This window comes from Acomys minous (assembly GCF_964271855.1).
Source record: "Acomys minous genome assembly, chromosome: 6".
Taxonomy (NCBI): domain Eukaryota; kingdom Metazoa; phylum Chordata; class Mammalia; order Rodentia; family Muridae; genus Acomys; species Acomys minous.
This window is the reverse complement of record NC_140487.1, coordinates 114,201,351-114,225,994: the sequence shown is the minus strand read 5'-3', so window position 1 is coordinate 114,225,994 and position 24,644 is coordinate 114,201,351. Positions and strand designations below refer to the sequence as shown.

At 50.5% G+C, this 24,644-nt stretch overlaps 1 long non-coding RNA gene across 1 annotated transcript in view; it reads right to left on the bottom strand.

Annotated features, from left to right (window-relative positions):
- LOC311599829 overlaps positions 1-24,644 on the bottom strand; it is a 113,216-nt gene that overhangs the window by 11,300 nt on the left and 77,272 nt on the right. The window lies entirely within an intron of this gene.

Genomic DNA, 24,644 nt, shown 5'->3' with positions numbered 1-24,644 from the left:
GGTATTGGCTTAATATCAGTGTCACCAAGAGGGGCAGAGATTTAGATTGTCTTGCCAAGGCCCCAAAGAGATATGAAGAGAGAGAGAGACTTGTCAACACCCCTGCTCCGTCCGAACCCCCACTGCTTTTGCTACTTAGGCAGCAGCTCTAGCTTCCAGGGGATGGCAAGGGCGGTGCCCACTGCCTGGTCATCATGAGTGGAAAAATGGCCGGGCTTTGAGTCAGGAAGTGTGGAGTTGGGTCTCAGTCCGGATGCTCCCTCTGACGGTGAGGGACTTCCCTTCACTAGGCATCCTAGAGTTAGTGAGCTTCCTTCTGCTGACATTCCCCAGAACCCCTCTGCGTAAACATCAATCTGTTCCCCTTCTGTGTGGCTTTGAACATGTTGTGTGTGCACCCCAGGTCCCCCTCTCCCTCTAGCAATGAGCAAATTGGACCGTCCAGTGAACATCTGCCCATAAGCTTGATCACTGAGTCTCAGGCCCTGGAAGAGGACAATGGCCATGGCTCAGGGCTGTCACCCACTGTGGATTAGCACTATTGGTGTATAATAAGTAACTGCTGATCTCTGTAGCCATGGAATCACCCTCCCAGCACGGTTAGTACCAAGGAACAAATGCCTTGGCTTTCAGTAACATGGGAGGGGCAGGTCTGGACAAGAAGCATTTGAAAAATAACTGTTCCATCAGCATTGCAGCCTTGGTAACCCACTACCTGGCTCACCAAGGAGATGGCCAAAGGGTTGGGCCTTAAGGAAAAAGTAAGAGCCATAGGTGGTAAGCGCATGCATAGAAACCAGCATAGTACGAGCATCTTCAAGGGGTACACTTGTCCCTGCGAGTTAGGTGAACTTGAACTCAATCTGGTTTAGTTTGTTAAACCAGCTCTCCTTTCAAGGTCATGTCAAAAGGGGCGCTCAAGTCATCACTGTGTGAAGAAATACCCACGGGGGCTGTCCAACCAGCCTCTACAACTGCCTTCAGTGGTTAAAAAAAAAAAAACATGGGCCAAGAATTGAGAAGTCTATGGGTTGGCCCCAACCCGGCCACCACTGTGTCGTGTGGCTTCTGGCAGATTGCTGTCTTCCTCCAAGGCTGTCTTTTATCGTAGAATGACAGGGTTCTATTAGAGACGTACTTCCAAGCCTGTTGCTCACCCACAAGAAACTTCTGTTTGGCAAACGTACTGGGGGGGGGGGAACCCAGAAAACATTTATGCTGCTCAGGATGCTATACAGTTAATGGCACCACCAGTCTCCAAGGAGGTCACCCAGGGTGCAGCTCTTCGAAAGGTAATTAGGTGAAAAACACTGATCTTTGGGCATTTCCCTAAGTTGGCACTAACATCTAGGCAGCCTTTATGGAGTGCTTGCTGTATGTAAGGCATGTGAAATAACCCTGTGAGCACACTGGCCACTGGCCCTGTTCCTTTGGAGTTTGACAAGGAGTGCTGCCAAACCATAGCCTGAGCCTAGCTCTGTCGGAGCTCTGCCTGCACAAATCTGTAGATCTCTGAGTGCTCCGACATTCTTGATGGAGTGAGGACAGCCGGCCACAATAATAGCCAGAGAGAGGTACCCACCATTGGTTCCGCTTCCTGGTGGGGCAGGGAAGTACCTGTAACAGGATGCACTATGGGTCCTACCTCCTGCCATAGGTGGACCCTGTCTCTAAGGCCCAGCCCAGCTCTGGAGCCCAGGGAAGCTTGGCCTCACTCCGTAACTTGGATCGCACTGCACTTGTAAATATGCGACCTCGATTTTCAACCAAGCCCCTGCCCAAAGGCAAATGAGTATTCTCTGTGACCTGAGCTGCTGAGGTGGTGGCTGATGGGTGGAGAAGTCACTCTCGATACCAACTCATGGTGATTGTCATCTCCTTTTTAGTGAAAAAGTGAGCCCCTCCCCCCTCTTCCTGCTTGCTGGCTCACCAGCCAATAAAGGTTTCTAGAAATTCCCTCTCCATCCTGCCTGCACCCCACGGATATCTTTATTTGTCCCCCACCCTCTCCCCTGGCTGGGCCTCTTAAAAGAAGAGCCCCTTTATGGAAAGGGGCGGCCTCTCCATCTGACCACATTGGCCCCTCCTCTCCCTGTGAGATTGGCTCCTCCATTCTCCTGACTGGCTGGAATCTGCCTGACACCCCAGCTCTTGTCATTTGGGGTTCCAAGTCCCGCCTCACTTCTGACACTTCTAATATCTCAGAGTAACCTGAGCAGAAGTGCATTCTACATCCTTAGCATCCTGCAGCAGGAGAGGGAAGGCGTGGGGCATGCATCCATTGTCACTGTCCTTGGGAGAATTTTTTTCCCCTCCCTAGCATGAACTAGGGACGGCGGCAGCAACAAAGAGGCAACACTCCCCTATCTTAACATGGCTCACTCTACAGCACCACTGAAAATAACCGGGATGAGGACTTGTGTGGCATTATTGTTCAGCTGGGTAACTGGATCCAGAAAGATGCGTCCCCAGACCAGGGACTTGGTAATAATGCCCAGCCAGTTCCACAGTTCCCTACTGAGAAGTGTCCTGGCCCCTGTGTCCACCACTGCGCTGGCCTGATGACTCTAGCCTCTCACCAGCACTGCCTCCTCCAGGTGACCACACCTGTGTGAGAAGTCTCCTGTTGACGCTGCAATTCCCCCCAGACTCTAGGCCAGCTGTCCTGGGCTTACAGCCGCTTCTAAGGCGTCCATGTGGTAACATGCGGTATGATTTCAACTGTTTGCTCAGGTGGCTTTGGCTCAAGTGGCATGGCCGGTGCTTGTCCCTGTCAGAGCCTCAAGTGCCTATCACATGCTGCTGCCCTGTATTTTTCTCTGCTCACCCCAATGACCCCACAGTGCCTAAGACACTTCCTGCTTCTTGGAAAACACGTTACCGTCTTGCCTGGTGTAGCCAGTTATGTTGATGCTACAGAAATCCTAGAGACCAGCTGTCTAACTCCATCACTTACGCATGCCTACCCTGCAACTGTGTGTGTATCTACTTTCAAAGGAATGGCTGCCTTGCCGTGGTGGCGCCCATCCTCCAACAGGCTTTTGGCTCATAAAAACTGTCAACGTGACTAGATTACACGTGTGTCTGCTGCTTTTGTTCTCAGAGCCCAAACTAGCAAGACAGAGACCTGTTCACCTTTCTGAGTGAGCTGTGCCTGTCTTGGCAAAGATTCCTCCTAAGGTGACCTAAGGTCTTGTTTGCCCAGAACTGAAAGTTTACAGGGATGCTTTACAATTGAGACCGCCATGGTCAAATGGGAGAGAAGTTGGTCACAGCTTGTTCCCGGATGTAAACCCTGAGATAAGGATAAACCATGTACATCTACATGGTTTAATTGGGAGACCCCAATAAACACCCTGGGAGAAATGAAAAGTGAAATAGGATATTGTGGTGTATTTTCTAGAGAGACGTACAGAAATATCTATTCAATACCCCAGACAGGGGAGAGAGGGAAAAGAGACATAAGTCCAACTTAGTGAACCAATGAGTTTAATTGGAGTTAGCTGCCGGTGAAACCAATGCAGATGTTGTCATTAACTAGTGGAGAACAGGAGCCAGATGTGCACATGGTCTCTTAGCAGAGCTCAAGCTCACCAAGCCATGATAACAGGAAGTGGCCAGGAAAGACGTTTACAAGGGATACTTTCTAACTTACAAAGAATACAAGAGGAACCCTATTTTTCTGTACATTTGATATAGTTTGACATTAGTACTCCGAACTTCAAATTTGATTTTTTTTTTTAATGAAACAAGAAAAGAAAGATAGGTGCAGAGAAGTGGGGGTCAGGCTGGACACACAGATGTAAAACATGGGGTGCAGCTTTGTTAAGGTGCCACTAAACACACTGCTTATCTCCCCGGGGCTGCTTGCCACATCCACGTTTAGTTAAGTAGTGGCTACAAAGTTGTGTTTATTGAACAGCTTGCAAGCTAGCAAACTTGATCCCAAAACAAGCATAAGGCTCATGTGAGCATCACAAAGCAACTCACCTTTCCCCATCCCCAAACTAGTCACCCCCACAGCGGTCATTATTGATTAACAATGTGACAGGATCCGGAACCGCATAGGAAATGCATCTCTGGGCACGTCTATGAGTGGGGGAGGGCTCTAGACTGGCTTAACTGAAGTATGGAGACTCGCCTTCTCTTCAGGTGGGACACTCCATGGACAGAGGTCCCGGGCTGCATGAAATGCAGCAAGTAAGCTAAGCCTCAGTTTCCATTACTATCTTCTTCCTGGCTGCAGGTGTAATGTGAGGTGACCCACTGAAAACTCCATAGCCATAACCAAATGTGTCCCCTTGAACTGTAAGCCAAAAAGAACCCCCACCCCACACTTAGGTTGCTTCTTGTCAGGTATTTTGGTCACAGCAACAGAAAGCGTGATCAATATAAGCCCTTTGCGGATTGCAGGGGAAGTGGTTGAGTAAACCGGGAATTCCCGCTAGCCCCCACAACAGTGCTATAAAGCATTACCAGGTCCTGCAGACATAGGGTGGGAGGGCAGCAGGCTGAGCTAAAACAGTTAACGACACCCTGCTGGCCAGCAGACAGCTAGCTTTCACTGTGACCAGCAAGCCCTGTCACAGTCCCACCGCCACTCAGGGCCCCTGGGACACCACCTCTGTCTTCGGGAACAACTTGGGACTTCGTTCTACTGACTCCTGTAAAGGCCGGGCCAGCATGGCAGTAAGGGCCTCCCGGCTCCTTCACACTGGGAAGGATGTGCCAATGGATAACAGGGACTCGTGGGCTAACTCCAGGATCTCTGTAAGACAGGAAGTGACCACACCCAGGATTCTGAGCCTGCTGCGTTTCCTCTCCTATGGAAGTCTGTCCCCTGCAGGCCACTGTTGCCCCTGTCACACCATAGCCTGAGCTCCTCTTGAGGGGGGTGGGGTCTCAATTCATCCTCACCCTGGTCTGCCAAGTGGACTCCAGCCCCACTCTGTGAAACTCCATCACTCTTCTCAGAAGCTCCAACTGACTCACTCTCCCATTGTGACACTCTCCTGGGAGTACCCGGCCCACCCACACCCAAAGTCCAGCTGCCCCAGATCTAGGGCCTTGGAAGAAGAAAGGGCCACACATCCTCTATTGCGCGATGAACCCCGAGTCGCTTTGGTGACATGTGATGCAAAGGGTCCTTTCCTAACCCAGATACCTAGGATGTTGGCCAGACCCCCGCTTTTAAACCCAGCTCAGACGATGGTAGGGAACATGGCTTACTACAGCTTTCTCAGCCATCCTAAGACAAACTGGAGGCAGAGAAGCCTTAGGCCTCCCATGGGACAGATATATGTGCTCCCAGGCACTGACACATTCCCTATGTACCCAGCATGGGTGACTTTAGAACCTGGGGCTCCACCACAGGAAAGCAGGGGCTGTTTCCCAAGCTTCTTCTACACTCGTTGGCAGTGCCATCCAGACGTCCAGCAGAGGGCGCTGTGGGTGTGCAGTGCCTCCCCAGACTAGGGCTGTGTACAGCCTGTCTGTGGGAACTGAAGAGCAAGTACAGGGATGGAGGCCTGCAACCCAAGCTGCTCCTGCCGGCCAGTCTTTCTTCTCTGCTAAAAACAAGCACTTTGTAGCAGCTCAGAAGCCCACTGATATGCAGAATGCACACAGCCGTGTCTTCAGGCCCTGGGGGGGGTTCACCTATGCCTGGTAAAGGACAAAGTGACCACACGGTCCTTGCCTGCCTAGCCCACTCCTCCTCTCCGCCGCCATATCTGTACCACTCACTGCAACCTCGTGAAATGTCTATTTCCTTCAGACAAACTCCTCAGACCTCCTCTCAACTGTAACTTCATATTTTACTGGGGTGGGTAGGGGTGGGAATCGTCTGTCTCCTCCGTCAGACTTGTTAGCTCCCAGCTGTATGTATTCAGAGAGCTCCCTCAGGACAGGTGTACCTGTTCAGTGCTGTGTGCCAGCCTGTCCCCATCAGATTGGAGGCATCCCAAGGGCAGGGCTTTTATGTTCTCCATCAGGCAGGGGGGTTCTCAAATAGAGCTCTCTGCCTCCTCCATTGGACTGTACATCCTTCAAGGCAAAGCTTCTGCAGCCCCCATAGCACGTATTTAAGCAGTCTACAGGCTGTGATCAGCCTCTTGTCACCCACTCAGGAAGAGATCTGAAGAGGCCCAAGTCCCATGAGCTTTGCACATTGAGTATAAGAATTTAGACATGAAAAACATCGCCAAATTCAGGAGAGAAAAGAAAGGGACAGGTGGGATTTTTAAGAGCGGAGACCTTGACTCTCATATCGCCACTGTCACTCCTCCCTGACAGATCTCCTCCATCCAAGCCATCACCTCAGGGTCCGCCCACACCCCTGCTGTCCTATCCTGCCTACTCTACCCTGCCTGCAGCCGAGGGGTTTGCATTCAGCCGCCACACAGCAACCAGGAAAACCTCCAGCACCCTGTCTGGCTCCCACTGCTGGGGGGTAGGGGGAGTCTGAACTTAGCCTGACATATAAGCTCTCTCACATAGACTGGGGGCCTCGCTTTTTTGGCCACTTCTTACGTGTCATACCAAGAGTCGCTCCCTCCATGTACAAGCCACGTTGCACTAAGCCCCAAGGTGCATGGTAGACTTTGAGAGCAAAAAAACTGAGGTCCCTGCCTGTATTGCCACGCTAGGCTGCCATGGCAGAGCATCACACGTGAGCGTTTAGCACAGCAGCCTCCTCAGCAGTACCCAGCTCCAGCAGTCCTCTTTTATAAAGACACTGAGTCAGGGCCCATCCAGATGACTTCACTTTAGCTAAATTGCCCCTTTAAAATATGTTATTAATATTAATATTATTTTATTAGTGTGGTGTAGTGGTGTGGTGGTGGTTGTAGGCTCAATTTTCTTAACCAATATATTTTATTACAACTTAGTAGCCGAGCATATGTCACTTATAACCCGACTAACCAAAACAATAGGAAGAAAGGATTAAATAACACAATGGTAAGGATATCAGTTCCAAGGAACGATTCTCCTGATGTAAACAGCAGGATTTCTTTTGCTGGAACCTGGAGTAACCAGAACTCAGAACCTCAGCAGGAGTCAGAGCGTCTCGAAGTGCAGTAATGAACAGCCAAAACTATTGGAAGTCTCTCAAAAAGCCCCGCCTCCAGTTCTGGGCTCATTTATATATCTCCTCCCACAGTCTGTTCACGGGATCTTTTCCCTGGCAACAATCAAGCTCCTGCACGAGGTGGTTGGTCTTCAAGTGGATTAACCTCACCTGTTCTCTCACAAGACCGTCCCGATCCCACACTTAGGATCCTAAAAAACAAGTTTATCTCTCCTTCAAGTGGTGGTTGGTGGTAGTGTGCTGGTGGTGGTGATGGTGGTGTGGGGTGTGTGTGTGTGTGTGTGTGTGTGTGTGTGTGTGTGTGTGTGTGATGAGGGAATATGCACACACCATTGCATAGGTTCCAGAAATGAAATTTAGATTGCCAGGCTTGCTATGCAAAGTACCTTTACCCACTGAGTTTTCTTTTTTTATATATATATTTTTTATTTAATTATTTAATTTATGTCCATTGGTGTGAGGGTGTCAGATCTTGGAGTTACAGACAGTTGTGAGCTGCCATGTGGGTGCTGGGAATTGAACCCGGGTCCTTTGGAAGAGCAGACAGTGCTCTTAACCACTGAGCCATCTCTCCAGCCCCCGCCCCCTCCACTGAGTTTTCTTGATGGGCCTAAAACACCTTTGTAAAGAGCCTGTCTCAGGCTGTGGCTTTTGCCCTGAAATCCACACAATACTGCAGTAAGAGATGAGGGGCATTCCTTACCTGTCAATGAGAGGGGAATGAGGACTGTCCCCACCTCACCTGTCCTTCCCAAGCTTGGGTCACCTCTCCTGAGGACAGGCCTCCCCAAATGGACCACAGTCCCCAGCTTTAAGGACCCAGAGTCCAGCCTGGATGCATCTAGACCAGGGATGAAGAACTGAGGTCTGAGGGACCAAGTAGGGGAAAGCAAAGGGCCTTCCTGTGTCCTAGCAACCACGAACCACACAGGTTCCATTCCAGAAAGCTCTGTGGGTTTCTGGAGTCATCACCTTAGGCAAGAAACTGAATGAAATTCAACCACCGTCCATCAGATGCTTGGCCCTGGGAGGGAAGGAACGCAAGGACTTGGGGGCTGGCCAGCATCCGAGTCTGTCTAGACAGACAGATCCTTCACAGTCCCTTGGTTGTCCATCCTTTACAAAAGTCACAGCTCCCTGGCCAGGATTTGTCCTGGCATGGCTGGGAGGAGGTCCCAGAGGACAGCTTCTCTTCAATCAGTCTTCATTGATTGGAATGGGGGCACAGTTCCCCGGGGTGTTATTAATATATAGTCCCCAGCCCAGGGAGGGACTTCAGGGTAGAATTGACAAGGCCTGGAAACTAACAGATGCCTTAACCCACAGGCCCAGTAATGTAACGAAATGGATAGATAACGCCCAGGTTACGCCCTCTTCCAATCAAGGTGTGCAACTGCAGGGAGACAGGTGCGCCCCCCCCCCCCCCCCCCGCAAAAGAGACATCTGAGGGCCTCCACCCAGGGTGGAAAAGATCTGAGCAGGAACCAGCCTGTGCAGGCCACTCCAGAATCTCCTCCGCGGCCTCCATTTTTATCCACTGGTGTTTCTCTTCATCTGCTTCTCTCTCCAGGTTGGTTGCCCACCCCTGCTCTGTCGCCTCGCTCTAGAGCAGAGGTTCTCAACCTGTGGGTCGCGACCCTTTGGGAATTGAGCACCTCTTCACAGGGGTCACCTAAGACGATTGGGGAAACGCAACCATTTGCACTATGATTCAGAGCAGCAACAACTGTACAGTTACGAAGTAGCAACGGAAATAATTTTAAGGCTGGGGGGCACCACAGCGTGAGGAACTGTATTAAAGGGTCGCAGCATCAGGAGGCTTGAGAAACACTGTTCTAGAGCCTCTCTGCAAGCCAGGGTTTTCTTTCTCAATCTCTTTCTCCTCCTCCCGTCCCTACCCCGGGTGCGCAGGCCCTCCCGCCCCCCCCGGCCCCCCGCCCCTCCCCCGCCTCAAAACTCAGAGAATCCACAGCTGTCTTTAACCCAAAAATTCTGCCAATTAAATAGTTCCTTCTGGCTCCAGCGGCTGCCTGCTGCTGACGTTGGGAGAAACGAACACAGAGGCAGCCGCCTACATGGGTGAAGCGGGGAGAGGCAGCGGCCTGTCCCCGGGCTGCAGATGCAGCTTTGTCCGCCCACAGACCCAAGCACCGCTGGTCTGAACCTTATGCCCCTCCAGCCTTGCACTAATGAGGGAGGGGCACTTCACAAGACCTCCTAGTGTCACCCCAAGGTCCTAAGCCCCCCCCCCAAGCCTTGGTTTCTCTGCACTCCTTAAGTCCCCCAACCTTCAGGGCACAATCTGAATCTTAAATCTACTTCCTGATCCTCAGGTCCTCTACCCTTACTGTACCCCCCAACCTGATTCCCCCACGCATGATCCCAAAGTCCTTTACTGGATCTAGACCTCACCCCAGGCTTACGTGCATTCCCTCTTCCAGGACTGCAAGCCATGCACACGGATAGGAACGCTAGCTTTGAGATTCCCACCCAAAGCCGCCGGGGTCCCCAGCCTGCAGGCTGCACAGCCTGCACTCACTCTGAGCATTCCCGCACTCTGTTCCTCGCGGTCCCCATGCTTGGCTTCCCTTCTTGGAACAGCGCAGGCTCCATCACCAGGAAGACGCCGCCGCCGTTGTGGGAACCAGAAGGGGGCACATTAAGAGCAATTAGCCCGCGCACAGTTGGCAGCGATACCTTAACAAATAATAGTCAGAAAGGCATGTAAATAAATATTAGCGCGCATTCTGCGGGCAGGAGGCACGGGGACCCGCAGGCCAGTGGTGATGCCTCAATCTCTGGAGACTGGCACAGGCCTGCCACTGCCGGGGATCCCTAAACCCTGGAGGCCCGAGACCTACTGCCCAGGGTTAACAGAGATGAAAACTGAGGCCAAGAGAGAAAAACAGAGATAAAGAGGAAAGAATATGAAATGATCTGGGAGTCGCAGTGCACGCCTTTAATCTCAGTACTCAGGAGGCGGAGGCAGGCGGATCTCTATGAGTTCGAGGCCAGCCTGGTCTACAGAATGAGCTCCAGGACAGCCAGAGCTACGTAGTAAGACTCTGTCTCAGGAAGAAAAAAAAAATGGAATGAACTGATACAAGGGGGTGTGGAAGGAAGGCCTGGCAAAGACAAGAAACAGGTTCCCTCCTCCTCCAGCCTGTGAGTCCTCCGCTTCCCCTCCACCTCCCAGGTCTCCTCCTCAGTCTAGATTGACATTTACCCCACCAGGGTCCACCCAAGGATGCTCAGGGCTCAGCCTTTGGGTCTCTTGGCTACTCTCATCTCTTTCTCAACAGATAACTATCAAAGGCTTCCTGCTTTAAATGGCATGACTTGAGGGGGGTCCCCATGAGCCCCTCCAGCCAGCTCTTCTGACATAAGGAGGGAATGCCTACCTCCCTTGGGACCTAAGATCTTATCAGGAAAGCTATGAACAGCTCCTACCCCAACACACCCCATCCAGGTCTTCCGGACTCAGGAAACGGGCAGCTTCCCCTTTCTATCCTTGAAGCCAAACCCTTAGAGTCATTCTTGATGCCGGTCTTGTTATTTAGTCTGTAGAGTCCATCAGACCACCTGAACATCTATGCCTTGGAGATGCTTCCGGGGTCTTCTCAACTCTTTCTCTGTTGCCTAGTGTTAGCCAAGCTCTTTCCCTTACAATGGCTCTTCCTTGGGCTCCCCGCTCCCACCTTGACCCCTCAAGGGCTCACATCAAAGCTATTAAAACAAGGAGCCTGGAGATGACGCCTCCACTCAGAGGGCTGGTGCAATAGAAAAGCCACTGTTCTTCAAATGGCCTGCCAGACCCTGGAAATGGCCCCTACCTTCCCTCCAGCCCTGACCTCACTCTCCTGCTCCAGCCCACCCCCACCCTCACCCCCACCCCCATCCCCACCCCCACCCCTATCCCCACCCCCACCCCCATCCCCACCCCCACCCCCATCCCCACCCCCATCCCCACCCCCACCCCCAGCCTCCTCCCCTTTCCTGAAACATGCCAAACCTGTTCCCACACTAACACTCTAGCACTGGGTGTTCCCTGTCTCTGGAACATTCCACAGATGGCATCAGAGTATAGCCCCATTTTGCAAATTTGAAGGAAAGAGAGAGGAAGATTGGAGGTTGGAGGGAGGGGACAAGAGAGAAAGAGACTCCCAGGTGGGAGGACACAGCACTGGGCAAGGGCCAGGTGGCATGGACAAGTGCCTAGTGTGAGCAGGGCGGGGAGAGCTGCTCACTGGTTAGAGCTGGAGATCGCTCTGAGGCTGTGTGAGCGCCATTCCTTCACCAACCTGCTGCCCTGGTGGCAGAGGGCTAGACTGGAGATCTGAAATGAAGCATCTCATACACACACACACACACACACACACACACACACACACACACACACACCATGACATAGAGCCCCAACTCCGTCCACCTCAGGCCCCAGCTGGGACTTGGACCCTGGTGCTGCAGGCAGTGCTGCATGGGTAGGCCCTTGGTAACAGCCGCAGTAATTACTGGTTGTGTGCGATTAGGGGATAATTATGCTTAATAAGTCCAAAAGTAATTACCAGGCAGGCTGCCTACTGCTTTGGAAAACAGAGGCCCCCCAATGAGCTGGTGCCCGGGTGTTGAGAAGGGGAGGGATGGGTATTGTTGGACATCCAGGTGCTGGTCCATTTCTCCTGCAGATGCACACATCCTCTGAACTACACCCTCACCAGGGACTTGCTCACCTCCAGTGACAGGGAGCTCACCGCCCAGCGCAGGAAGTCTACAGTCCATTCTGCATAGCGTCTGCCTATGCCCGCCTCCCTGTGGCCCTGGTACTTCTTCATTCATCATCTTAGCTTGGGAAGGGTCACAGCACTGGAGTGTCATCATTGCAGATACCACCGTGATTGTCTGACAAAGCTCGACTTTTTTTATTAGTCTCACTGCATGATGGGGAAACTGAGGCTCTAGGAGGTCTAAGCCCATAATGGTGAAAGGGAGCAGAGTCAAAACTCCATTGTTATCTGTGGCCAACCCAAAGCGTCTGTACCCTGAGCCTGTCAGAATCCATCTAATCTATTTCCTATACATTCTTTGTCTTTTGTTTTTTTAATGCCAGTGCTGAACTGGTAACAGGTACCTAGCAAGCCCTGTGTGTGGTACAATGAAAAACTCACCCTAGTTTTGCAGCCAATGCACCCTTGGGCCTTGAACAAAGTCTTTTGACTACTTTGGTCCTCCATCTTCCTACCTTGGGCATTTCTACTCCTTCAGGCCAACTCCAAGGCCCACGCTGGTCCAGGGTCCCTATATCAGAGGCCAAAGAGAATCCATCACGGACAACTTCTCTTGCCCTGAGGTAATTTCCTCACCCTCTTTACTGAACTACCCTTTAGAGGCTCCCAGGGAAAGTGCCAGTGAGCAATAGGGCAGTGAGCAATACCCTTTTCTGCCCACACACCTGCCTTCAGTTCATCCTTAGAATTCGACTTTCATTCTCATCAAATGTGCTGAAAGTTTGCAGGACTCCAAGAATATCATGTAAAAGTTCAGTTGTATGATTATAGTCAGCTATGATGGTTCATAGGTTAATACCTTGTGTCACCTTTCCTACTTGATTTACGAGGCTCTAGGGGACCTAAGTTCATAGCTGTCATGGGGGGGGGCAGTCAGAGTCACGTCATAACCTACAACCAACCCTGAGCTTCTGCACCCTGAGCCCCTTAGGACCTATCCTATCCCCTATATCTTTTCTTATGCATCAATTTTTAGGGGTTTGGATAATGCTGCCTTTATTGTATGCATCAGACAACTGGGGCACAGGAAGTAGAAACAATTCTCCAAGCTCACAGGGAGCCTTAGTCACTATTCTATCCCTGTGAGGAGACACCGTGACAGCACAACTTATAAAAGAAAGAATTTCCTTTTATTCATTTTTAAAAATGTTTATATATTCACTTTACATCCAGATCACAGCCCCCTCCCTCCTTTCTTCTTGGTCCCACCTTCACAACTTTTTCCCCCTATCCCTCCTTCCCCTTCTCCTCAGAAAAGGGGAGCTCCCCTCACCAACCCACCCCAGCACATCAAGTCACGTGAGAACTGAGCTCCTCCTCATCCGCTGAGGCCAAGCAAGAAGAAGGCCATTAGGAAGAAGTCACTTGGAGGCTCACAGTTTCAGAAGGTGAGTCCATGTCCACCACCCTGGGAACATGGCAGCAGGCAGGTAGGCATGGTGCTGGAAGCAGTAGCTGGGAGCTTTCATCTTATCCAAAAGTTAGAGTCAGGAAGAAAAAGACTGGGCCCTCCGATATGGGCTTTTAAAACTCCAAAGCCTACACCCAGTGGCACAGTTCCTCCAAAAAGGCCACACCACCTAATCCTTCCCTAAGCAGTTCCACCAATTAGGGGATAAAGCATTCAAACTTGACACTCTGGGGAACATTCTCCTTCAACCCACCACACAGAGGTAGCAAAAGGCAGAACCAGGGTTTGAACCCAGGCCTGGTTCTATCCAAAGCCTGTGCCTGTAACCACTTCTCTGTACTTCCTCGTGGCCTCAAAGGCACCTGCTCTGAGATATCAAATAATAGGCTGAGAATGGACCCAAGGGTGGAATTTCCCAGCATGTGAATAAAGCTGCTGCTACTGTAAAACTAAGGGAACAGCCCATAAATCTATGCCGTTAGCCATTCATATGCAATAGATATCACTAGCAAACAGTGGTCCATGGGAGTAGAGCAGGGAGGCACAGAGGCTCATCAAAGTAGTGGAGTTTCTAATGACCACCTCCAAAACATCTTCCAGCACCCAGAGACAGACACTGAACCCAGAGGATTCTGATTCAGTTGGGTGAGATGTGGAGTCTGGGAGGCACGTTAACTGAGTGGGATGCCCACCCATCCCAGAATATTCCACAGCTGCTTCAGTGAGAGCTAGGGTTTCAGCACCATGGACAGAGAGAAGGCCTTGGTTGTAGGGCAACACATCCATCACTGGGGCCATGCAGCAGGCTCTTTAAAAAAAAAAAAGATTTGATCCCCAGATGCACATAAACTGGACATGGTGACACACACCTGTAGCTCTAGTACTCAAGAAGAAATGATAGATTCAGGAATCCAAAGTCATCCTCAGTTACACAGTATGTTGGAGGCCACCTGGACTACATGAGACCCTATCTCAGAAAAAAAAAAATTAACTAAATTATTTAGAAAGTAAACCAACAGGCAGGGAGATGTGGGGGCTTCCCACATCCCTCTCTGAGTCTAACTCTTGAAGAAAGCAGGGGTGGGGTCGGGGTAGGGAGAACTTGTGTTTGTTTAATAAGGGGAGAAGAGTAATAAGGTGGTCAAGCCTTGGCCTGGAAAGCCTACAGAGGAGGCACTTTTGAATCACCTTCTAGGTGACAGTGTGGCCTTGGGAACAGCATTACTCTTTCCCTTCTCTGGGCCTAGCCATGATATTCCTAAGGGCCATGTGGTCAGTAAGGAGAAAATCTGCCACAGGGCATATTTGGCCCCAGGTATGTCTAGTGATTCAAAGCCACTCCCTCCATCTACCTCACCCATCTGGATCCCAAACAAATGAGTCATCTCAAACCAGAGTCCCTCAAACTATGACCTCCACAACAAGGCCCCTCCCCCCGCGACGGGTGCACACAAAGAAGAAAAAGGGTATCACAGCCAAAGTGAGTCTTAGGATTATGGAGGTAAACTTGAGTCAAATGGGCCTTGGCCTGTAGAACTTCTGGATGCTCTGGTGTGCTGCTATTGTGTGTTTATTATTTCTGAGACATGGGTGGGAAGCATTCAGTGTTCCCAATCTTCCTCCCATGGAACATTTGTAGGAATATATAACACGTAGTGAATTCCTGAAGGGCCAGGTGCTGTCACACTCATAGGAATTGGCTACTATCACTATTCCCATTTTGCAGAGAAAAAAGAAAAACTGAGGCTCAGAATGACAAAGGACTTGCCAAGAGTCACAAGTTCAGTGTGCTAAAAAACAGATTTGAACCAGGGTTGGGTAGGTTCTGGAGTCTGTGCTTCCTACAGCCCAGCTCAACTGCCTCTCCCAACTCCAGGGCTCAAAGAACACTAGCCAGTGTGGGAAGGGCTGGCCTAAATGCATGTCTGCTTAGCTCTGGGTATTTTGAGCATTGGGCTTTTTTTTTTCCTTTTTTTCCTGTAATTTTCCTTTTGGTTGATGTTTAGATTATGGGCAAATGGGGCTAGGCCCAGATGGTGGTTGGGAGGTAGAAGGAGCCCCGTGGGCTTTTGAACTAATTAATTAATTTTAATTAAGATTGGCTCTGTGGCACGTGACATGGAGAATTGCTGTGGTTCTGGTTAGCTGATGGGGGGCAAGAGAAAAGAGAGGAGAAAGGGAGACACAGGAAGGGTGGTAAAAGAAGGGGGAAATAAAGGGTGGGAGGAGCAAGAGGGGAGATGTCATTGGTAGAGAGGATCGAGTTGAAACATAAAGAGAAAAAAAGAGACAGAAAATGCAAAATGAGAGAGGGGAGAGGAAGGGGAGAGAAGGAAAGAGAGAGAGAGAGAGAGAGAGAGAGAGAGAGAGAGAGAGAGAGAGATTACTGATTCACAGAGCCCTCTCTAAAAAGGGAGCAAGAAAACAGCCTTCCTGGACTCAGGACACTTCCTGTCTCAGCTTTGTTCTCTCAGCAGCTGAAAGGTGTCTTTCATGGCAACAGGTGAGACCCTGTTGGTACAGGGCTCTTTCAACCTGCGGCAGGTTCAGAGACTGGTCCTGCCTGTGAGCACAGGACTCTCAGACCTGCATTCCCTCCTACGATCCCAACTCCAGTCCAGCTCCTTGCCAGGTACTTTTCTGAGCTGTTTTCTGGGAACAAACCTGTCACCTACCACTCACAGCCTCCACTTTCCTGCTCCCTGCCTAGGACTTCAAAAGAGCCTGACACCATTTCTCTGCAGCCATTCTTTCCCTGTCAGGTGGCTCCGCCTGCACAGGATTCAGCTCTTCCTCATATCTTTGGGTTAAAAAAAAAAAAAAAAAGAACACTGGATCCTGCCTCTCTTCATACGGGAGCAGCAGCAGAGGGACAGAACTGAGCCTCACTGGTGACAGTTCAAGCTCTGAGCTGAGCCCCAGGGCTTCCTTAGGGCATCTGGATAATATAAAACTAACGTCCTAAACCCAGTGGACTCCAGCCCCCACCCTCCCTGAAGGCATCTTTAGCCCCTCTAGGAGGAAATTTGGGATGATGTTACCATGGCAACCATGGTACCAGCAATTGCTGTTCGTTATGCTCAGGGGATAGAATTATATGACCTGGAATCAAAAATGTGCAAAGCAACTGATATTACGGGGGAAAGCTGAGTTGTTCTTAAAACAGGGGGATTTGGAAAGAGATCCCCAACTTTTGCTGGGCCTCAGCAGGCCCTAACTGTTGAACGGTACACGTGTTGACTTTGGGGAGAACTAGATTACCTGACTGCCAGGCAGGCTTTTAGACTCTGTGATGGCTCCAGGAGGCAAGACGAAGGCATGAAAGGCTCTCAGAAACTACCAGCCCTCTAACCATGGGGTTGGGGAGGGGTCATCAGGGTGTCTCAGAAACTCTGGCTCAGATCATGACCCTTTGACAGAAGCCAGGAACATCAGCTAGCCTTCTATGAAGGATGCCATTCTGTGTGGAACGGACTGGAAGGACCCCAAGTCTTCTTCTCACCCACCAACTCCTCAATCCAGCCCTTCTCTGATCCAGCCCATCTCTATGCCCAGGAACCCCAAAATCATAGAAAAATCAAGTCTGAACACAAAAGTTTGTCTGGGAAAAAAAAGCATGACTTAAACACTACTTTTTCCTCCTTGAACTCTGCCTTCCAACATTTAAGGGTTTATTTTATTTTATTTTATTTTATTTTATTTTATTTTATTTTAATGGGATTGAGTGTTTCACTACAAGTATGTCTGTGCACCACATGTGTGCCTAGTACCTGTGGAGGCCAGAAGTGGAGGCCAGAAGAGGGCATCAGATCTCCTCAGAACTGTAATTCCTGATGTTTGTGAGCTACCATGTGGGTGCTGGGAACCAAACCCAGGTCCTCTGGGGGAACAGCTGCCACTGTCAACGGCTCCCATTTAACATTGTAAGGCAGCATGCATTGTATTTTACAACAGTCAGCAAGGCCTGAGCTGAAAGCCCTAACAGGGAACAGAGAGGAAGGCTAAGTTCCATGTTCAAATCTTGACTTTCATTCTTCAGCCATGGGCTTTAAGATTTCCTCACGCTCTCCACCCTGTGCCCTTCTCATATGGAGATGGTACTGGTGTCTACAGCAGAAGGCTAGTGTGGGAATAGAATTAGTCAGGGCCCTGAGAGCACTTAGCATGGGTTCTGGCACACAGTAGGTATGCAGCAAAAAGCAGCTGTTGGCTGATTCCTGTGGCCATCGTGTGAGATTAGGGTTGGCCAAGACCTTGTAGCCCTCCTAGACTTTGGCATCTACCTCTCACACTGCAGAATCTCCCTCCCCCCCCCTCTCTCATGCATGAGTGTGTGTGGGGTGTGTGTGTGGTGTGTGTGTGTGTGTGTGTGTGTGTGTGTGTGTGTGTGTGTGTTTCTATGTCTCTATCTCTGTCTGTCTTTCCTGGTCAGCCTTCACCCCATCTGGAATGTCTGCCTCTCTTTCCCTACCAGCTGCACCCATCCTCCACATCCCATATCCCCTGGATCTTGCCCAAGGAACTGTCAGTAGGTGGCTCCAGAATTCCCAGTAGAGTCAGTGATCTGCCAGCTGGACCACCTCTCACCCACCTCAGCATCCAGGAGTTCTGTTCCCTCCACCTCAGCCAGGGCTTCTTCTCTGACTTCTGTCACTACATTTCCCAAGCCGGTGTAGCCTATGCTGCTTTCTGGGTCAGACTACCACCCTCTGCCAGAAGCCGGAAACATCTGGGCACACTCAGCCCAACTAAGCTGGCTTCTGCACCCCAGCCTGGGGGCGAAGAGCAGCTTCAGATGAGTCAGATGCCTGGTGTCAGACATGCTTTACCTATGATAATTCTACCATCCTCGGCACCTAAGATGCAGAGCAGAGCAGCGAAGGCAAGAGAACAATGAATATTTTGTAAGAGCCACAGGCACTCAAGCCCTGGCAGGGCGACGTTAAAGGGAGAGAAAGCAGGCAGCAGAGAGGATTCAGGCTTAAGGGGTGTCAGTACTATGAAGTGGGGGGGCCACCGTAAAAGCATGAGCCAAGGCTACCCTCCCCAACCATCTTGTCTCACCCATCACTTCGCTTCCTCTTTTTCTTTCTCCTTCTTGCTCCCTCCCTTCCCTCTTTACATCTCCTCACTAATTCATTTCTATTATTTGGGGGGAGGGGTTTGAGACAGGGTTTCTCTGTGTTAGCCTTGGCTGTCCTTGACTCACTTTGTAGACCAGGCTGGCCTCGAACTCACAGAGACCCACCTGCCTCTGCCTCCCGAGTGCTGGGATTAAAGGCGTGCACCACCACACCCTGCTCTATTATTCATTTCTTAATCTACTGTTTCAAGTGATTTTCCTTTTGTTCTTCTTCTGTACTGAACCCTATGCTGGGTACTAGGACCCTGGTCCACACTTTGACCTGACAAAGCTCATCTCATCACTCTAGCTGTGCAGAGACTTAGCCGACCCAGGCCCAGACAACCCTCTGAAGCTTCCCTGAGGAGGAGCTTGCCAGGTCAAGGATTGAGACCTCCGGGCATCCAGGCAGAAAACAAGTGTGTGAGCAGTCGCTGGCCTGGAGTTGCTGGGGTACAAATGTGGCTCTGTAGGGTCAGAATCTCTTGCTGTTTGCACTACTTTCAGCTACTTTGATAGGTGCTTCCCCTCTAAAGATGGGGAAACTGAGTCCTGAGGAGGTATGTCACTTGCCTCACATCACCCTGCCACTACATGGCAGAAATAGGACTCCAATCTAGATGCAAGTGGATCTGGTAGCCATGATCATGCCCCTTGACTGTAAGGAACGGCCCAGGGGTTCTCTGAGCAACTGAACCCCCAAACCATGAGGAAGAGGTGGGGAGGCTTGCTGCCCCTTCTCTCAACACCTGCAAGCTGTATCATTCTCCCTGTAGCTCATCAAGAATAGCTGGTATAGCCGGGCGTGGTGGCGCACGCCTTTGATCCCAGCCCTCGGGAGGCAGAGGCAGGCGGATCTCTGTGAGTTCGAGGCCAGCCTGGTCTATAAAGCGAGTCCAGGCCATCAAGGCTACACAGAGAGACCCTGTCTCCAAAACAAAAAACAAAAACAAAAACAAAACAATGAATAGCTGGTATCTCCCTTTTCCTTCATTCCTTGCTCATGTCCTCCACCCACCCCCTTTGAGACAGTGTAACCAAATGGCAGTCTCCAGACTATATTCAATTTCCAAATCCTCCAAAGTACTGGAATAATAACAGGTGCGCGCCACATGCTTGCCCCTTCTCTCAGACTCTCGGTGCTGTTGATTCTCAGGACTGACCTGAGGAGAACCTCAGCCCTTCTGTGGGCCTCATCTTCCCCTTCAGCCTCTACCTGGTACTGTGATATTTCCCCTTACCCCCACACACTACACCTCAGCTGCAGTGTCAGTGCCCCTCCGTCTGTTCTCCCGACTCACTTCCTCCCACCACACCCCCATTATTTCTCCCTCTCTTCTCTGGGTTAACTAATTGGTTGGTTAAGTAATGGTTGATTGGTTGATTGATTGATTGATTGATTAGTTGATTGACTGACTGATTGGTTCTCAACAGAGTTCTAGGTAGTCTACAGAACCTGTAAAACCCAAGATCAACTACAAATCCAGCCTGTATTTTGGTGCTGGCCAAGACTCAGCCCAGGAACTGATGCCAATAGCCCTAAGTCAGAAGAGGGACCAATGAACCAGCCCAGGATGTTGTCTTCCAAGAGATACGCTGGCCACACTGAGATATTCCCAGATGTACCTAGAGGACAGAACCCCGACCCCATTCTGCCATTGCCGCTGGTTTCCCAAGGTGTCCAAGGGCAGCTGGCTGAAGTCAGACTCATCCAAGAAGCATAAGAGAAAGGTGCAACCCCAGCTCAAGCCAGAATTACTGGACTGGACGTCTAGGGACAGAGTTTCAACATCCGCCCTGGGAACTGATGGACAGTGGGAACTGAGGAAGTCAGTAGGGTGACAGCTACTCTTACCTATTCAATCACCAGCTGACAGCTGGACAGCCCCTACCCTGTGCCAGGCCATGTACCCAGAGTTGGGTATACACAGAGGGAAGAATGGACCCAGAATCTGCCCCCTACAGCACTCCTTTCGGAAAGATCCTGTCCCAAGGAAAATCTCAACACACACTCTACATCCCCTGCTTATGGCCTGCCTCACCCCTGCTGTCCTAGAGCTCTCTACCCAGCTGCGTGCCTACTCCAGCTCTGTGAGCTCTCTACCTCTTTCCAGTCTCCAGACATTTTCCACGTACCTCTGTTCCACCTGCTGGGGACTCACTGCTGCTTCCTAAACATCTGGGTTCAAGCCCTCACCCCACTATTTACTAGCTGTATACCATCCGAATTTTTAACCATTCTTTTGTGCCTCAGTTTCCCAATCAATAAAATGATGTGTGTTTTTTCTTTTTTAATTTCCTAATGGCATAGATGAAATGAATGAGTCAGCAAACACAAAGCAAATCACTTAGGATGGGACGTGGCCCTGGAAGTGACCCAATACAAATAACTGAGACACCATGGGTACCAACCACCAAGCTAGGAAGCCGTTCTCAGGGTAAAGCTCAGCCATCCAACACCAGATAGCTGTGCATAAGCACTGCCATCGAGACACTCCAAGTCACCCTCATCTTCTCCTAGCGGCCCTTGCTTCTTTGGAGGAGGGCCCCCAAATTGTCTATAATTGCATTTCCCTTCCAGTAGCCAATGGGAGTGCAGTCTGTCTGCCCTCCGCTGACATGACAGCAGAATCCACCTCTGTTTCGTCCTCTCCCAGGGGTCCCTTCCCAGCATAGGCCCTCCTGGTCCTTCCAGAGGAGGTCCAAAAGTATTTGTCAGATGAGCACAAGGAGCCAGGCGAGCGTAAGCTCTTGGAGCTAGGCCATCTTGCCTCCTCCTTGAGGACAACCTGAGCATGAGTCACAGCAGAAGAACCTCAGTCTCATATGCAGAAACCTTCAAAAGGCACGCTACGCTGACTGCTGTGCTGGCGTCTCTTGAGAGCATGCCAAAAGGTAGGAGTTACACTCGTCACTCAGACCAAACAGCTTCTAATCTTTCAGCTCTCCCTCTTGCCTGCCTCAGGCTTTCGGGAAGGAGGCCAGCTGCTGCTCAGGGCCAGAAGCCAGACTGAAACTGCTGGCCCATTTTCTTCTGACCCCAGGAGTGTGCTTGGGACCCTCACCTGCTAAGGGAAGGATCACCCGGCCAGCCACATGGACCAGTGAGCCATTGATGGACCAGTGAGAATCTTGGCCTCTTCCATGGCCCACACGGGGTGCCCTGAGGTCCCCTTGAGGAGCATCAGGGAAGAATGACAACAAGCCCTGCCCCACAGTTAACTACATAATCCCGCTGAGGTGGAAAAGGGGTCTTGATACAAAGGCCTCCTCCCCCATTCTTGATGGATGTAGCTGGCCTATCAGGAACTGAGAGGGAGCTCAGCTCTGCCTGCAGCAGGTCTTTCTCTCACAGTGTTCTGCCATCTTGTTTCCCTTTCCCGAAAGAAAGCAAGACGTGCTGGCCTGGGAAATACATGCAACAAGAGCATCTCGGCCAGGGTGTGCAAAGCGAGAACCACAGTATAAGCTTGCCTGGAGCTGAATGGACACTGGGCAGTCAAAGACAAGAAGGCTTTTAAGAAACCAGAAGTTTGCTGGGGCGTGGTGCTGCACGCCTTTAATCCCAGCACTCGGGAGGCAGAGGCAGGCGGATCATTTGAGTTCGAGACCAGCCTGGTCTACAAAGCGAGTCTAGGATAGCCAAGGCTACACAGAGAAACTCTGTCTTGAAAAACAAAAAAAAAGGAGAGAGAGAGAGAGAGAGAGAGAGAGAGAGAGAGAGAGAGAGATAGAGAGGAAAAAATTGGGACAGATTTTCTTCAAATGACACCACCACAAATGACGTCTTACTTCTGGCCCTCAGGGTGCTTCACTTTATATCTCTTATAAAAACATCCCTCTTTAGGCTGTTTTGTGTTGATTGTGTGTAGCTGATCTCCCTTGGAGAGCTGTCTACATCCTCACAGCCGGGGGACACACTCATTTCTGTGATCCTAGAAACGGAAGGCACTATAGCTCATGATGATGTACACTCACTAAGCATCTGCCGGAGTGAAGACGTTTGGTGGTGATCGTAGGGTTTGGAGGGGTTGTTTTGTTTTGTTTTGTTTTGCTTTGCTTTGCTTTCAAATTAACCTTATCCTGTGCTTGCAAGTATCGCGTTATGCAAATCCCTAACTTCTCTGACTTTGTTTTCTCATCGGTAAAATAAGAGCGAAAAAAGCTGGGCATGGAGTACACGCCTGTAAGGCCAGCATTCATGTAACCCCAGCATTTGGGGCAGGGGGGTCTAAGGCAAGAGGATAACAGGCTCTAGATCAGTCTGAGGTACACAGTGAGGCTGGTGTGAAGAAGACAAAGGTAGCCAAAAGAACAAATACTAAGAAGTGATCTGCTTCTACGGTCACTCTGAGGATTCCATAAAAGGATGCACATGAGGTACTTGACTCTGTTCCTACCACAGATAAAGAGAGCAACAATGCTAATAATTGACAGTAGCCTTCCTTCATCATCATCATCATCATCATCATCATCATCATCATCACGACAGTAATGGTAGTAATGATGGCATACAGGTAACAGTGATGACCAGGATAGCCAAGTTGTTGGTGGTGATGGGTCGGAGGGGGCGATACTAATGACAGTTGTGGTGTATAGCACTCCTCCTAGGGAGACATGAACAGATGTCTACTTACTCCAGACAGGAAACTGACAACAGGCCAAAGTAAGGATACCACCAAAGTCCAACTTGGTGAACCAGAGTTTTATCGGGTTTACTTACGGGAATATGGGTGAGAGGTTACGTACAGGAGCAGATATGACTCAGGAACATCTGCATCACCAAAGCCCACCCCAGCAGGGGTGACAGCCCATGAAGCTGGAAACCTGGAGCTCACTGAACATCCCACAGGCAGCTCAACAGGTTGGAAAGTGTCTATCCACAGTCCTTACTGCCTACTGTATCTCATCAGTTTCAGGGACTTCCTGAAGCTGTTGAGTTGCTTCCTTCCTGAGCTTAAAGGAACTTTCTTGTAGGATGGAATGTTCCGCCTCTCTTGAGCATCCTTTTTCTTCAGGAGCTTCCCACTAAGATGGAAGGCTTTCACTGCTACACAACAGATGGTAGTGATGGTGGCGATGTTGGCTGGTGGCACTGGTGTTGCTGGCAGAGGTAATAGTGGAGTTGGTGATGATACAGTGGTGGCGACGGTGGTGATGCTGGTGTCGGTGGCCATGGTGGAGACAATGATGCTGTGACAGTGATGACTTCTCTGCCTGGATCAGTTGATCCAGTTGGCTCCCTCACTGGCCATGGGTTCATTTCCCCCTTGGCCTAGTAGGCACTTGAAACCCTGGCAGGGCTTCTGGGACACAGCACTGTGATGGAGGCAGCTGCGGGAAGCAGACACCCACACTCAATAAGAGGTTGGGATGTTTTGTGTGGCATGTTCTGCCAACAAAAGGTGAACATAATAATTTTGAAAGGAATATGTGTGCACTCAAGCTGCCGAACAGCCATTTAATACAGTGCTCAGCAGGGAAGGTGAGACACGTGGGCAGCGAGAAATATGTATCCATTACACCAAGAGCGGCCGGCTGCCACACACAGGAATCTAAGCCTGGATTCTTCTTGTTTGAAATGGGGCTGTGTCTATGGTAGTAAACTGCAGGCATGCATTAAGCACCAACTGTGTGCAGGCCAGGTACTGAGAAGGGCACACAGGTGGGTTGGATACCTAAGCCAAATGTAGCAAGCAAGGAGACGAGAGGATATTTAACCCAAAATGCTGTCCCCAAGTCACTTACTCAACAAATACACCCTACACCTAGTAGTCTTGTGGTCAGCGTTGAGAACACTGAGGAAGACTCGGTCATACAGGTACTTGCAGCCTAGTAACACTCCAAGAACAATGGTGCCATTTACCAATGTCCTGCCTGCCCTAGGGTTAGAAATACGCCTCAGATCCTAGCTACATGCAAGTGAGGCCGAGTGACTCTAGAAAATAAGGGATGAGAGTGGCTTCTGTGGCTGCTGCTGGTGGTGTTAAGTGGGGGTGATGGCAACAGCGGTGGTGGGGGCAGTCACGGTAATAAAGGTAATGGTTGGTTGGCAATGGTAGTGATACTGACTGTGCTGTTCATGGTGACAGTGGTAATGATGGTGATGATGATGATGATAATGACGACGACGACAATGGTCACAGTGGCAGTGGTGGTGGTGATGGTGGTGGTGGTGATGGTGATGGAGGTGGTCATGGCTGTGGTGGTGGTGATGGTGATGGTGACGGTAATGAT